This window comes from Diabrotica virgifera, chromosome 1, assembly GCF_917563875.1.
Source record: "Diabrotica virgifera virgifera chromosome 1, PGI_DIABVI_V3a".
In the NCBI taxonomy this organism is placed as follows: domain Eukaryota; kingdom Metazoa; phylum Arthropoda; class Insecta; order Coleoptera; family Chrysomelidae; genus Diabrotica; species Diabrotica virgifera.
In genome coordinates this window covers 216,967,471-216,983,423 of record NC_065443.1, presented here as the reverse complement: position 1 = coordinate 216,983,423, position 15,953 = coordinate 216,967,471, and positions in this window count along the sequence as shown.

Below are 15,953 nucleotides of genomic sequence, written 5' to 3'. Positions count from 1 at the left end.
ATTAAATTTTGTATAATATACGACTGGTTAAAAATGTCTTGAATTATTACCCTTTTTGCAAAATGGCAATAAATACAAAATAAGGGGGCAAAATAAGCCTGTGTTTATTCAATGTTTTTAAACCACTTTCGTTGCACTTAGAATCTTCGTAATTCGCTTAGAAAATGCTTATAACATACTTAAACCGTCCACCAAATTTCATTAAAATCGACCTAATAGATTTTGTATAATAAATTTTCAATCTAATTTTTTTTAAAAGTTCAAATTTTTTAAAAACTTTCTGAACAAAAAGTAGATCATTTAGAAGTTAGTTAATTTTCTTACATATAAACAGGCACTCTACCTATTTAATAAACTTTACAGAATTAAAATCGGATTATCTAAGCAGCCTCAGCAATGTTTTAAAGTTTAACAATTTTTGGGCTTATAAACAAATAGAATATCTCCGTTACTATAAATTTACAAAACGGAACTAGAAAATACTCGGTACGACGCTTATTTTAACCGGCTGTATCTCAGGAACTAGTCCTCACCATTCAACCTTTTTACTTTTAAAATAAGGGTCGTATCGAGTATTTTCTAGTTTCGTTTTGTGAATTTAATTTAATATAATAGTAACGGAGATATTCTGTTTGTTTATAAGCCAAAAAATTGTTTACAACTTTAAAACATTGCTGAGGCTGCTTAAATCATCCGATTTTCATTCTGTAATGTTTATTAGATAGGTAGAGCGCCTGTTTATATGTTAAAAAAAATTAGCAAACTTCTAAATGGTCTACTTTTTGTTCAGAAAGTTTTTAAAAAATTTGAACTTTAAAGGGAATTACGACGCGGCGGTTTTAAGTGCAACCAAAGTGGTTGAAAAACATTAAATAAAAACAGGCTTATTTTGCCCCCTTATTTTGTATTTATTGCTATTTTGCAGAAAGGGTAAAAATTTAAGACATTTTTAACCAGTGGTATATTATACAAAATTTAATTATCTTTATTTTATTTCCCTACAACTTTGTTCCAAAATGAATCGTTTTGAAGTTATGTATAAGCAAAGAAAGTAAAAAAAAGTCGATGTTTTTCGAAATTTTCAAATTGTATTTTAATTTTTTTATTAATGTTCCGGGCATATTTGAGGAGCATAAGTCAATTATAATTACTGAAGTTGTCGCCTAACTTTATCAGCAAAAATGCGAATGCCACCTCTTACATCCAAAGATAGAGGTTTTTTCACAGATTCGCCCTGGTCTATTAAGTATTATAATAATAATAGTCTCCCGTTTTATACCGCTAAGGCGGTTTTGGGATTATAGTAGGATAGTCTGCTATATCTAGGGCCTACGGTATACAAAGAAGGTAACAGGGCCAGTGCTATGCTTCAACCGCCTATTATTACCCCTGGTTTTACCTAAGGTACTCATTTTATTCTGGCTGAGTCGACCTGGGGCCTATAGACATTTAAAAATGTCTAGATGTTCTCGCCGGCGCTGGGTTTCAAACCTTGGCCTACCTGCGTGGAAGACAGACATACTACCGCCTAAGCTATCCGGGCCCTAAATATTATATATTTTATTATTATTTGAATATAAAGATTTTATAAAAAGCATTGGGTACGCGGTACGATATCGACCCTTTTGCGATATTGCTTGATAATCTCGTACTTTGTTAAAATATTTGCAACTTCTCGTTAAGGACAATATATCAAATACATTATAAAATTTAAGCTATTGTCCCTGCTACTTCTAAAGTTGACATTAAGCTAGTATCATTGTCCCTCTTGTGCCAAAACAAACACAAAATATTTATACTCGGTTCACTGATCCCAGTCCCAACTGTTTAGTAAATATAGTAATAATTTTTTTGTTACTAATTACATAATAGGTTTTTGCCTTGGCCCGCTCCAGGATCAGCTTCCATTCCTTCCTATTCCTCGCCTTGGTTTTCAAATTTCGTACTGTTAACACCAAGTATTCTTCCAAATGGTCCTTACGTCGTGCGCTGAGCCTGCCTCTCCTCACTCCATCCGTTCTTTGTTTATAAATGCGTTTCGGAGGCTCCACCTCGTTTATTCTCTCTATGTGGTCTAGAACCTTATTCTGTTTACTTTGATGAATCTAGAATATCAGGTCCACTATAGAGGCGGTAAAGCCCAACATTACAGCGAACTATATATGTATACCCTTTTAAGCAAATAAATGTGGTGTTTGGATGAAAAATATAGGTTGAAGATAGATGACGACTTAGTAAAATTAATGGCATTTCACACTCGTTTACGTTGTTATTGTCCGTTTATTATTCTATTCTTACAGCGCTTTTGCCTTTCAAAGTCTTTCTTATTTCGAATTGTATCCAAGGGCATTGTATTAAACGTTAATTTGCAAAAAAACAATTTCAACCTCAATAAAATAGGTTATGAATGGATCTGTCTAATGGTTTATAAAGGAATCTGTATACTATACTATATTTTACCCTCGTATTGTTTTGTTTGCAATTATACAGGGTGTTAGTAAATAAGTATGAAAAACCATAAGGGGTTTGACATGAAAAAATAATGACAGTTTGCTTTATAAACGTATGTCCGCAAATGCTTCGTTTCTGAGATACAGGTTGTTGAAATTTTTATTTCAAATTGCCAATTTTTTTATTGCTCAAGACCGGTTGAGATATGAAAATTACATTTGGTGGGATTTAAGAGGTAGTTATTGCGCATTTTATGACAAACAAATAACAATTTTGTATTCATCATTGGCGCGCCTACGGGTAATAATCTGAATTTTTTTAAAGAAAAAAATGTTACGTCACTGAGATATTTCAAATTAAAAATTATTTTTATATTCCACGTTTAATTTGTGAAAAACAACCTTTCTTGTATTTTTTTCATATGGTGCACCGTTTTTACGCGAAAAAATAAAACATCTTCGCGCGAATTTTTCATTTCTTAATACATTATCAAGAACTCTCCAATATAATAATCAAAGTAGAATAATTACAGAAAATATTACTAAAAAGATTTTAATTAGGTGCAAAGCTACAACAAATGTTCAAAATTACCTAATTTAAATGTGACAGAATAATTTTATATTCATCATTGGCGCCCGTACAGGTAATGGTCTGAATTTTTTAAAGAAAAAAAATAGTACGCCACTGAGATACGTCAAATTTAAAATGATTTTTGAGATCCTCGTTCAAGTTACGACAAAAAATCATTCTGGCATTTTTTCCATATGCGGCGCCGTTTCATATGCATAGAAACTTGTTTCAAATACTTTGTAAACGTTGATATTTTATTTTTTGCATAAAAACGGCGCCTCATATGAAAAAAAACAAGAACGATTTTTGGTCGTAAATTGAACGAGGAATTCGAAAATGATTTTTAATGTGACATATATCAGTGGCGTACCATTTTTTTCTTTAAAAAATTCAGGCCATTACCCATACGCGCGCCAATGGGGAATATAAAATTACTCTGTCACCTTCAAAGGAGGTAATTTTGAACATCTGTTGTAGCCTTGCACATACACACATGTCCAAAAGTTTGGAATACGTACAAATAATATATCTACGCCTATGGTGGTTTCAAAACTGTTGTTGATATTCATTCTTGAATAAATTTTTAAATCAAAATGATAAAAACTTTGAATCGTTTTTGTATCATTTTGGTCACATTCCACTGATTAGCGTATTTACACATTATTTCAGTCTTTTTTTAAATTTAAATTGAGCCGTTTAAAAATGCCTAGAACCGTGAGATCTCATTTGGACAGATCTAGAGTAACTGCCTTGTTACAACAGGGCTTTAGTCAGAGTGATATCGCGAATATTTTTGATGTTACTCAGAGTGCGTTTTTGGAAAATAAAAAAAATCCAAGATACAAATGACGTCAAGGATCGTCCCAGAAGTGGTAGAAGTCGATGTACAACAGCAGCACAAGACCGGCAGATAACATTGCTAGCTCGAAGAAATCGTTTGGAATCTACAAGTGGTATATTCAGACAAGTTTCTAGGCTTCAAGGACTGCATATTCCAAGGCAAATAATAACACGCCGACTAAATGCGGGAAATTTGTATCGTAGAAGACCCTTACATGTTCCTAAACTAACCTACCAACACAAAATAGTAAGGTTGCAATGGGCTAGAGAAATGGTGCATCATGGTCCTAACTGGAATAACGTGATGTTCTTTAATGAGTCAAAAATTGGTTTGGTATCTGATTCGCGAAGAACACTGGTTTGGAGGGCCCCAGGACGACAAGCCCGACTAGAAACAGCCCAACCGCGTGTCCCATTTGAAGGTGGCAGTATTATGGTTTGGCGTGGTATTATGACTGGTACACGGACGCCACTGCTGGTTCTGGAGAGAAGAGTCACTGGTGCTGTCTACATTGAGGAAGTTTTAAAACTTGTCGTGCGTCTATTCCGAGGGGCAGTAGGTGATGCATTTGTGTTCATGCACGACAACGCAGCTACTCATCGAACAGCAGCAGTACAAAATTTTCTGGAAGAACAAGGAATATCTAAATTACAATGGCCCTCGAAGTCCCCCGACATGAACGTTATTGAACATGCTTGGGACATTCTCAATACACGCATCAAGAAGCGAAACAATCTCCCTAATACACTTCGAGAACTAAAAGAGGCTGCTAGTGAAGAATGAGAGAGAATTTCGCAAGCCCAGCTCGACCAGTTAATCGGCAGCATGCCAAATCGCCTACAGGCATGCATACAGGCCAATGGAGGAAGTACTACATATTCATTTTATTAAAAATTATTTTTTTCTACACTAATTTATTCTTAAATATAAGTTGGACATTCTAAGTTTTTCACTCCAGGAGAATAAATCATTTTTTTGCATATCGTTTATCTGATTTTGAGATTTATTTAGTGTTGTTGAGAATTGGAGCAAAACGATGTTTAACTATTCAGAAGAGTTTATAAATAAAAATCAATAAAAGGATGAATTATTCCAATATTCCAAACTTTTGGGCATATGTATAGTTAAAATCTTTTTAGAAATATTTTCTGTTATTGTTCTAAGTTTGGTATTATTATATTGGAGACTTCTTGATAATGTATTACGAAATGAAAAATACGCACGAAGATGTTTTAATTTTTTGCATAAAAACGGTGCACCATATGAAAAAAAGACAAGAAAGGTTCTTTATCATAAATTATACGTGGAATACAAAAATAATTTTTAGTCTGAAATATCTCAGTGGCGTACTATTTTTTTCTTTAAAAAAATTCAGACCATTACCCGTAGGCGCGCCAATGATGAATACAAAATTGTTATTTGTATATCAAAAAATGCGCAATAGCTCAAACGGTCTTAAAGGGGTGATACACACGCGAGTAAGTACGCGAACTTATGGCTCGCGACCTTTTTCGCGCGTGTATCACCGCAAGTACGCGTACTTTAAGCCCGCCGAGTAAGTACGCCGTCGATCCAACAAGTTTGAAATCTTACTCGTAACCCGTACGTGTATCACTCCCACGAGCCTCGAGCCATCATGTTATTGCGTTTAAAGTTACACTTATATTTTCACTAATTAGGCAAATTGCCTAGAAATAATTCAATCGTTTATTGTTGAAAGGAGAAAAGTTACATTTTATAAGTTTGGAGAAAACCGTAAAACACTATTTTAAGCTATACTAAATTATTTTTGATTATTTGTTTTTGAGTAAACCTAATTATTTATAGGCTGTTTTATCCTCCTGATGAAAATATTACCATCTTATCTATGATATTTTGTTTGTTTATGCCTACCTTGTATTAAATTAAAATAGATCAAAAACAAGTGCTATCCTTCACATCATGATTTTGACAGCTTACCACACTTATAAAAAATCAAATTATTCTTCTATTTAACAAAACCTGATCAAAATAATTAAAATCTACTAAAAAACATAATATTTCAGCAAAATTAGGTACACAAAAAATAAAAAATTTAACCACGAGGACAGTTTCTAAATTTTTTGCAACCGACGGCGACCGCGATCTTTAAAACCGCGTACTTTAAGTCTGCCGTGTATCACCGACGGCGAGCCGAGTAAGTCCGCGATCTTTAAACCCGCGTACTTAAAGTTTGCGTGTGTATCACGCGCTTTAGAGCAATAAAAAAATTCGGCTTGAAATAAATATTTCAACACCCTGTATCTCGGAAACGAAGTATTTGCGGACATACGTTTATAGAGCAAACTGCCATTATTTTTTCATGTAGAATTACCCCTTAAAAGTTTTTCATACTTATTTACTAACACCCTGTATAATTATTGTAATATGATTATGTCAATTGTCATAATGGAAAAAAGTCCATGTTTGATTTGGTACAATCGAAAAGTTGTTGAATGTTTCGGTCATATAAACTCGATATGCTATCAACGCATGTAGACAAAATCTTTAACGTACCTACATTAACACGTGTGCCTCAATTTCGTTTAGAAAATAAATAATCTGCGAAAGACAAAGACAATGTAAATCAGAATGTATTAAAACCATATGTCGACATGGTAAAACCATTCATTAAATCCAAGAAAGGCAAATACTGTTAAAATGAAAAAATCAATATTTTTTCAAATTAAACTAAACGTCTATGTAAAATGATGATGCTAGTTAACAACTGCATAACGATATCTTGATTATATTTCGCCAAAAAATTTGGTTTAGAATTTCACAATTTTTTGTTGATTCATAAACCTCTTATTAGCCTTTTTTCAAACTTAACTGATCATCCTATATATAGGTAGTTGCAAATACAAATAAAAATCAATATTAACATTTATTTTTACATAATACAATCTGCTAATGCCACTTTTTGTATCTGACTTGGTGATATATCGTACATTCATTTCAAAAATATTTAACTTATATAAAGGCGAATGGTGAAACTGTTGTGAGTTTGATTTAATATAGATTGAATTTAAGTCGTTTTTGCTTATTATGTTAAGATAAAGTTAATATATAGAAATACTTTCTATAGTCGATGACTCTTTTTACTTTCTTTCCGACAATATTTTAATAGAATAATGCCACATACAGCAAACATCCTTTATGATGTGGTGCGCAAAATGACGTATTTTCGACTATATTTAGCGGAAGCTCGAAATGCAGAGAAACTGTTGTCATATTGCTCTTTTTGTTATTATTATTATGACAGTTTCCGATCTGATAGTCAAAACATTAATCCAAATTTTGTTTTTTCTTAAAACACTTCTCCAAGAAATTAAAGCATCACCTTAAAAATGGGTCGTTTTTGATGTCTCAAATTTCCTAAACCTGTCGTCCGATTTAAGTGATTTTTTTAATATGTTACAGCCCCATTCTTTAACAATAGCGCTGTAATAATATTGTTGCTAGAGAGGTGAATTGTCATCTACCGGGTGTACCAATCAAACTGTATTTTTTTTTTCGAAGTTCGCAACACCCTGTGGAATATTCTAGCATTTATAAAATACTGAAATTAAAACCCAATAATAGCCTCAGGTTTTCTTAACATTTTGTTTTTTGATTCATTCACTAATGTTGGATAATAAAAAAGTTAGGTAATTTAACAACTAGCCATTTTTTTATCAATATATCCTTATTTTCTGCTTAGTTTAATAAACAAGCCTAAAGTAGGCCATGATAATTATTAACAATCCGATAAATGTCAAATTATTAACAGTCAAAAAGTGTCTCGTTTGTTGTGGAAATTAGTAGATTTATTATTTAAAGTTTCAATTAGTCCGTAATTTTTGTTGTTTGGTGGAAATGGACCACGAAATGTGTTCAAGCAGTGACCTTACATAGCAAAGGATTTAGCTACCATGCTATCGGCTCCTTATATTGATAACAATTTTTTGCTAATGTACGGTAATCCAAAACCTCAAGTTGTACGAACTGTAACCGAATAATTAAAACAGATAAACCTCCTAGAACCTTAGTAGAAAGAGGTAGAAACAGTAGTTCTCGAGATTTGAAATGATATTGATCAAGACCAAATAGCAAACCTCATTTATAATATATAAGTACATAATATCACTTTTATTATCGAACATAAGTGAAAAAAAAAAACAAAATATTAAGAAAGCCTAAGGTTACAATTGAGTTTTAATTTCAATATTTTATAAATGCTAGAATATTCCACAGGGTGTTCCTAACTTTAAGAAAAAAAAACACAATATGATTGTTCCACCCGGTTACACTGACATTTATCTGTCTAGCAAAACAACATTGTTACAGCGATATTCTTAAAGAATAGGGCTATAACACATTGAAAATCACTCAAATCGGAAAACAGTTTTAGGAAATTCGAGACATCAAAAATGTTCCAATTTTAAGATGATGCGTTAATTTTTTGGAGAAGTGTACCTGACATTATTTCAACAAAAAGAATGAAATACTTAAATAAACATATCAACAAACTTCTTCTTCGGTTTGCATATGTACATATAAGAGAAACCAAAAGAATAAAGGCGAAATTGCACGGTTCACTTTTGCCTTTTAATTTGGATGAAGCAACCAAATTGATCCATGTAAACATAAAATTGAATCATTCCAGGCTATTTAATGTTGTCGTTCAATGGCGTTGAAAGAATTGAACATGATCAATATTTTCACTTTTAGCGTTCAATCTTCAAAGCGGTTGAACAAGAAATGAATGTGTAAACACAAGAACTGAACGATTCTTGTGGGATCGTTCAATGGAACTATAGCATTATAAAACAGATGGTTATAAAAACCGAGATTGTCATGGAAATGCTATTAAATCGCTTTGAACATTAGTGGTTTAACCGAAAAAGACATAAAATTGAAAATTAAAAGTATCCGTACTCGTTATACTTGTGAGTTAATAATGATAAAACGATCGACCAAAAGCGGCTCCTAAGTCTTGTCTTTTTAATACCCATGATCGCACCCACCAACGATGGCGTTTCCTTAGCCTCGTTTTCGATAATTATTTTATTAAATGATCACATATTAATTCAACTACTAAACTCATGATATCATTCGACGACATCTTTCGAAGAATATGTGTTGAATAGTTCACTTTCCAGATACCGTGAACTATTGTGACTTGCTTCCATTTCTGCTACATTTAGTCAAAGTAATTCAATTCGGTTGAACCATGTAATTTCGCCTTGTTAGTGATGACAAAAATAAAGTATCTAGAGTCCTCAAATGATAAATTATGTTCAAGAACACTTGTGTTTTGTGTTTATGTAGGCTATAACCTATCCTTACGACATTTCTTTTACAAATTCTGACGTTCTTTTCGTTTTTTGCCACTATCTTTCTCCATTCTTTCCTATCAACTTTATTCCCAAGAATTAAGCAATATTTGAGTCGGTGTAAAATTAAAAACAAATATGTGAGAAAAACTAAGAGGGCATTACTCTAGTATGATTAAAAAAAAAAAATAAAATAACATATTTGTCGGAGCATGTAACGGATATTGAAGATCAAAGAATGCTGGTAAGACTAAATGGTATTGATCATGGATGAAAAATATTGAAGATTTGAGTATCACGTTTATAAGGGAACAGGGAAATGTACACGAAAACAGTGGATTATGAAAAATTATTTGTAAAAAGCAAGAAAAACTCGATAGAGGAACACCTCCGAGCAAGTGATAGATTTGTAGCTGCTGCCAGAAAGATTAAAATCCTCTTAAACCCTTTATTGTATTATTTTGTAACGTCAATAATCAAATCGGACCCTAGAATTTTTGCTATCAAACTTTTATGATAAAAATGAAAAAATTAAATTTTGCACATAAACTGGTTCAAGAAATTAATGCACTACTTGGGAGTTGAGATTTTTTTTGGATTATTTGGTTTTAACTGCTTCCTCAGAAGAGCAGCATGCACACCTCTGAAGCGAAAACTAGCTAGCCCATCTAGTTATTATAATGGTGAATTCTGCATCTGAGACTTTTCAGTTTGTTTAAGAGATGTCGCTGAATTGCGTCCCATTGGGATTTCAAAATGATTTATGAAATTTCCCTTAAATAGATGGGCTAGCTGGTTTTCGCTTCATAGGTGTGCACGCTGCTCTTCTGAGGAAGCCTACAAGGCAGAAACAGCTGTCCAGGGATTGCGCATCCCTCTGAATCGAAAACAAGCAAAAACCATATTTTACTTATTTTCTTTAAGTTTGTGTTTTTTATGTAACAGTTGTTATCATGCCAAATTATCTTATTTATGCATTGCCTATTTCTGCATTGATTTCTTGAACTAGTGTACATTTTACTAAACCTAACTAATCTTTTAAAGTTTGGATTTGAATTAATAAAAAGCAACATTAAAAAGAAGTACATAAAGACAAAAGTAGTATAGGTATTTCTTCCAATATTTCGTTCTTGGCTTTTATTCTAAAAGTGATCGCTTTTATAATGTATACTTTGCTCCAATAAGCTGTAGCGGCTAAGTAACAATGATGGAATGATACAAAAAATCAATAATTCACAATGTTCCCAACAATGAGTACCAACTTCACACATTTTTTTGACGTTTCTGGTGTATCTAATATTACATAATATCATCAATACCTACATATTTCATTATAAGTAATTAAATCGATTATTGTTGAAAGGGGGTAAGCGGCATTTTCGACTTTGCGAATTAGAGTCAAAAATCCTTCTCTCTTTCTTTATACGCGTCATTTGGTGTTAAAAGGAAGCAAGCACTGATGCACTGCATGGATATAGTTTATACTGCGAAAATTCATTTAACACCAAATGACGTGCATATGGAAAAAGAGAAGGGTTTTTCACTATAACTCGAAAAGTTGAAAATGGTTCCCTTTCAACAATAAACGATTCAATTATATCGATCAAATCAACGACTGATTTAAAGGATTATAAAAGAAAAAACTGTTATCTGTATATAGAAGTTGGAACTGCTCATTTATAATCAGTAATATGTTGGTTATGCCAAATTCACGACTTAGTGTGTAGAGTAATTAGCCTTTTTGTGTTTGGAAAGTCGCTCTCGTTAATGATAAATCAATTATTATTTTAAAAGCTTTTCCTAAAATCAATCAGTAAATAAAAAGAAACGGTTTATTACTATAAAACGATACAAAAACAGTACCAGTAATTCATAACAATTTAAAAATTCCATCATAATATTCACTCTTTCCAAAAATTACAATAATTAAAAACCGACTTGGTCTAAATTACAATATACACAATACCATCACAATAAACCTCATCTTTAGTTGAGTTTTTTAATAAGTTAGTTTCATATAATACAGACTTATTAACGGATGGAACGTTATAATACAAAGTTTGGTAGACATCAAAGATATATAGAACCAGACCATGGGATCGTTTGATATGGAATAATATTTTTGACCGTTTTTAATAAGTCCCCGCCAACTTTTAAAATTTCTGATTTTATATGTCAAAACCAACATCAAAAGAAAATCCAACATTAATTGAGAATTTTTGAAGCATGTCAAATTATTTTGGATAACATTCTTGTTTCCTAGAAGCAATAGGAACTTGCATATTTTTGTTTTATTACATAATAATGTTCAGTTTTGTTTAAAAATAAGAATTCCAAAATTTCAAGCCTTAAAACCTTATAATAATTTAAAAGTACAAATTTAAAATCCTCTGTGAATCGTGACGCGCGCGAACCCTTGTGAGGTCATATCATAATATGTATTTTGTAATGACATTTCTCCGGTCTCATATAAAATTATACAGTGATGAACCCGCTAATAACCGGCAAAATAACGCAAAAGATGGAAAACATAATACATTGTAAAATAAAAAGAGACGGAACTAGTAGAGGTGTAAAATTATCGGTAGGAACCTCTAAATTTACGACATTACACAGTTTTCCACCTTTAGAATGTGATAAAATTCTCCTGTCACAGTGACAGTTGTCATACTCCTCCGCTATGTCTAAAGGTAGGAAAGTATGTAAAGTAATGTAAATTTATAGGTTCCTATTAATAATTTTACACCTCTTCTAGTTTCATCTCTTTTTATTTCACAACGTGTCATGTTTTCCATCTTTTGCGTTATTTTGCGGGTTATTAGAGCGCTCATCACTGTATACAATTTTGTTTACTTTGGAGTTTAATACAGTTTTTAAAGAGATAGTATTGAATTGTGTGTGTGTTTACTATGAAAAATAAAAGTAAATACTATAAGTGTTGTTTAGTACCATTGTGTTAAAGTACAATCATTAAAACCACCAATAAAATATTTATTAGATTACCAATCGATAAGAAACGTCGTTTAATAAAGCGATTACATGCATGTTAAAAGGACATAAAAGACATTTTAGTTCATTCTCAAGGTCTTCATGTATGTGAAAATAATTTTAATGTAAGTATTTAATGTCTGTTGTCTGCTTAATAGTTTTTTTAATAAATCAAGTGTATTTTGAACAAAAAGAAAATATAACGTTAGGTATATTTTGGTAGATGTACATTACAAATTAATGATATTTACCTATACAATATTTTTCTGGAACTGTTTTTACTATAAAATTAAAATAAACCTAATCATAATAATAAAGATTTATGTTCATAATGGTCAAATTATCATACTGCCCTTTAGAAAAACCCTTTTCGGTAATTTTAAAAAAATTGTCTTTACAAAAACCCTCAATATATTATGAAACCCTATATTATGAAATATACAGGGTGAGGCAGATAAAGGGCCTATTAGAAATATCTCGAGAACTAAAGGTAAGAAAATCATGAAAATTGGAATACAGGTGTTTTGAGGTGTGAACTATTTAATGAAAATATTTTGGTCTCTTTGCTACTTCCGGTTATACCGGAAGTTCATTGTAACTTCGTTTTTTTAAATGGGACACCCTATATATTTTTACATTTTTGGATTTTCCTCGGTTTCTTCTGTCTTTAAATATAAGATTTTGTAATATTATACAGGGTAGGTTAAAAGATAATTACGTTTTCTTATTAATTTCGTAGCAACATTCACACCCTGTAGGATTGTAGTAGTTTGACATAATAGACTCTATTTATGTTCAAATGATTTTTAATATAATTTACTATTGTTAGGAATTATTGGTATAGTTAAATTTTTCATTTTCGTATAAAGGGTTGGTCGAAACTCGGAATGAGTATTTTCTAAGTTTTCTTAAATGGAACACCCTGTATTTTAGTATTGTAATGAAATGTTATTTTATAGTACTTTTTAATTTATTAAGCATTCCCTATACCTAACTGCTTTAATTTGTGAGTTATTGGTGATTCAAGCCAAACATTAATTGCAACACAAAATATGTGAAATTGTATTAGGTTGGCAGTGAAAATATTCAATTACAAATAAGTTTTTGGAAATAAATACATATTAATCTAGACTGATACTTAAAATTGCCAATCATGGTTGAGCTATCTAAATACCATCGAAGTTAAGATTGTTGGTGCGATTAACAATTAAGCACAAATTAAAGCAGTTAGGTGACTTCGAGTTTGGCAAGCGAGGCGAGAGGTCGTGTGGCAGGTGTATTGGCGATAAGGTAATTTCGAATTCGAAACCTATCACAATAAAAACACCGGTTTTTTAAAAGACCTATCGTTATCGATAATCGTTAAACTTAAAAAGCGTTCTTGTGCGAAATAAAAATAAACTTCTAAGTGTATAATAATAATATTTATATTAGTGCTGAGGTTAACATTTAATTTAAAATGGCCAGTGGCGGAACAGGAACAATCCGAAAGGAAACCTATAGAAAGAATGAAGAACTATCTGATAGTGGCGACGAAGAATCTAAGAAGAAAAAATATAAAGAAGATAAATTATATTTTGAAAAGAGTAACCTGACGAGACGAACACCGAATAAAAGCAACGACACAAATGAAGAGATGATAAAAATGATGCGGGAAGTTATGTGGAAAAATGATGAAATGATGGCAGAAATAAGAACCATACGGAAAGACCAAAAAGAAACGATGGAATATATTAAGGAGCTGAAAGAAAAAAACGAAAAATTGGAAGAAGGTTTAAAAATGGCAAACAATAGAATAGAACAATTGGAAAAAGATAGACGGAGAAATAATATAGTATTAAAAGGCCTAACACTAGATGCTACCGACGGAAAGCCTGTAAAGGAGTCAGTAGAACACTTCATAGGAAGAAATCTGAAATTAGAGGTCAGACTGAGAGGAGCGGTGAAGATCGGCGACCAAATCTTTGTAGCAGAAATGGAAAACCTAACGGATAAGATGAGTGTACTAAAAAACAAAGGAAAACTGAAAAATCTACAGGGACAAAAGGTGTATATAGAATCAGATTTAACAAGAAAGGAAAGGGAAATACAAGCAAAAATTAGGAAAATGGCAAAAGAAGAAAAAGACAAAGGTAATACTACGAAGATAGGATATATGAAACTAGAGATAAATGGAAAGGAGTGGAAATGGGACCATAATAAAGAGAAACTTATACTAACTCACAGAAATATCGGGGAAGGGACTTCAAAAAACTAAAAGAAAATAATGAGACCGGACCCACAACAATGACAACCAAGGCAATGAATGGGAAAAGCGATAGGGAAAAAGATGATGCAAAGGTAAACAAGGATGAAAATAGGAAAAAGGGGAAAGCTAGATTGCAGAAAAAAGGAGAGATAAAAATGGGAACATGGAATGTGAGAAGCATCAATGGAAAAGAGGAAGAACTGGTAGAAGATATGATAAGACAAAAAATAGAAATACTAGGAATAACAGAAACGAAGATGAAAGGAAAAGGTCTTAAGAAAATACACAAAGGATATTGGTTACTTTGGGTAGGAGCGGATACAAAAGAGAGAGCAAAAGAAGGAGTCGGGATAATAATTGCACCGAATAGACTACAACACGTTATAGAAGAAACATATGTTAACCAGAGAATATTATCGGTGAAAATTAAACTGATGGACGAAGAAATATGGACAATAATAACAGCCTACGGAGTAAATGAAGATGCAAGAAAGGAAGAGAAAGATAAATTTTTCGAGGAGCTCCAAATGCAAATTGATAATGGGGAAGAAAACATAATTGTAATGGGAGATCTAAACGGTAGAGTCGGAAACAACAACAGCGGAATAGAGGAGTGCATGGGAAAAGAAGGAGAAGAAATGCTAAACAGAAATGGTGAAAGAATAATAGAAATATGTATGGAGAATAAACTAGTTATAACAAATACAAAATTTAAACATAAAGAAGTACACAAATACACGAGAGTACAAGACAGCAGAAACGAAAAATCAATCATAGATTACTTTTTGGTAAGCAGCAACAAATGGAAAAGAGTACAGGATACGAAAGTGAAAAGAGGCTCGGAGATTGGCAGTGACCACCATCTAGTAATAATGAGAATGAGAACAACAGAGGAAAAAGAAGAAAAGAGAAGAAAGGTAGTAAATGAAAAAATAAAAAGTTACAAATTAAAAGAGGAAATATATAAGAAGAAATTCCAAGAAAAATTAGATAATACTTTGAAAGGTAGGGCAAAAAATACAAATATAGAAAAAAAATGGGAATATCTAAAAACCAGCATAATCAAAGCAGCTGAGGAAACTTGCGGGAAAGCAAAAATAGCAAACACTAACATGAGGAGAACAGAATGGTGGACGGAAGAAATACGAGAGAAAATAAAGAACAAAAAAGACAAATGGAAAAGATACCTAAGCACAAAACACCCGGAAGATTACGAAGCATATAAAGAAAAAAGGAAAGAGGTTAAAATAGCGGTGAAAGCAGGAAAGGAAAGGTCATGGGAGATATTTGGACAAAAAATGACAAAAAATTATAGGGAAAACCAAAAACTCTTCTACGGCGCATTAAAACAACTCAGACAAAAGAAAGAGCACACGATGCCGAATATAAAAGACAAGAATGGAAACGTACTAACAGAAGAAAAACAAATAATGGAAAGATGGAGAGAACATTTCAAAGAGCTAACTCATGTAGACAAGGACAACAAAGGGGAGATACAAGAAAGGAATGAAGAACAACA